Source organism: Chrysochloris asiatica, unplaced genomic scaffold (assembly GCF_000296735.1).
Source record: "Chrysochloris asiatica unplaced genomic scaffold, ChrAsi1.0 scaffold00254, whole genome shotgun sequence".
Lineage (NCBI taxonomy): Eukaryota > Metazoa > Chordata > Mammalia > Afrosoricida > Chrysochloridae > Chrysochloris > Chrysochloris asiatica.
The window spans coordinates 597,685-599,558 of record NW_006408772.1 but is presented as its reverse complement, the minus strand read 5'-3'; positions in this window follow the sequence as shown (position 1 = coordinate 599,558).

Below are 1,874 nucleotides of genomic sequence, written 5' to 3'. Positions count from 1 at the left end.
TATTAGTTATTTGTATATTAATCTGTAATCAAACTCTACAATTCCTATTTAAGTAAGTTTAGGATTGCCTTATCACTTGATGTAAAATAACTATGATTGTTCATTTATATAGAACTAAGAATAGCTCTAAAGAGCTCTGGTAGTGCAGTGGTTATGAATCAGGCTGCTAACCTCAGGGTTAGCAGTTTGAAACTACCAGCTGTTCTGTGGGAGAAAGATGAGACTTTCTGTTCCCTTAAAGATTTACAACCTCAGAAAACCTGTACAGGGTCACTATGAGTCGGAACCGATTCCATAGCACATAACAACAACAAAAAGAATAGCTCTGGTAATGTAGTGGCTATGATTCGGGCTACTAACCTCAAGGTCAACTTGAGTTCGAAACCACCAGCTGTTCCAGAGGAATAAGACAAGGCTATCTGTTCCTGTAAAGATGTACAGCCTTGGAAACCCTATACAGGGTTGCTAGGAGTCGGAACTGACTCCATGGCACACAACCACCACCACCCAGAATAGATCACCCTTTTTTGATCCTTTACCTAAATATACTTGGTAAAAGTTTGGCTGTTGATAGCAATGCATTTCTATAAATTGTATAATAATGATTAACTCCCTGTTTTCTACTGGTCTCTATCTTAAGCCAAATGTAGATAAGAATAAATTACAATATTTGAGATGTGTCACTAAACATAAATGTTTCATCTTGCTCTTAATTAGACATCTATAACTATTGTGAGGAAACCTGACAAGTCATCATTGCCTCATGACTGGCTTAATTCATGAATTATGCGTATAAAGTAACTCCTCGAGTAACAAGTACTTGAATTATGCATAGATAGTGAGAGAGATAACTAAAGAATTAGTATACTCACTGGAGATGAATGAAACAAAGCACATGGTTTAGAATATATAAAACAATAGCAAAAATGCAAAAATGCATATCATTAAGGGATAAATTATATAACAAAGACAATAAGTGCTCAAGAAGTTTAACAGAGAAGAAACTAAGAATTCTGGAATAATATGCTCCTGGTGTGGCTCTGTAGAATGTACATTGGACTCTAAACCACAAGGTCAGCAGGTCAAACCCATCAGTTGCTCCTCAGAACCCTACATAGGGTTGCTGTGAGTTGGAACAGACTCAATGACACTTAACAACAACTGAACTATTGATGAAAATAATGTAATGCTCATTAATGACTGGTCACATTTGCTAGATGTTCTTCCAGATCATCTATGTGCATTATTCCATTTGCTGCTCACAACAACTCTATCCTCACAGTTGCTTCCCTCATAGAGAGGACAAGTGAACTGACTGTGGTCTCAAGTTAGTTGCTGAATGTGGATTTGAATCCAAACACACTATATGCCTAGAAACAAATTGCAATTTAAACGGCTATTTTCAAGTGTCAGAGATTTCATAAAGGAGGTGGTAAGTGGGCTGGACTTTTGCATAGATCATAGTAAGTGAGAAAAAAGAAAAAAGGTTGGATACTCTAGGGACAAATGTATGTTGCTCTTTGTTCAGATTAATCCAAACATTTCCTCTCATTTAAACTGTATTCCTACAAATGCTTACTATATTGTTTTGTATTCCATTATCTTATCATGTCCACATTCAAACATATCTTTATTATTTTGTCTGGCTCACCTATTATGTGGCAGGTACTATGTCTGGTATAGTGCTAACACTAAAATGTTATAAATTACACCACCCTTCCCTCAAATAATTTTATAGCTATTAAGTTCAATAAGTAGAAAACATCAAAAGAAGGTGGAAGGAATACACAGAGTTACTGTACCAAAAATAAATGGTCAATGTTCAACCACCTCAAGAAGTAGCATATGATCAAGAGCCCATGATATTGAAGGAA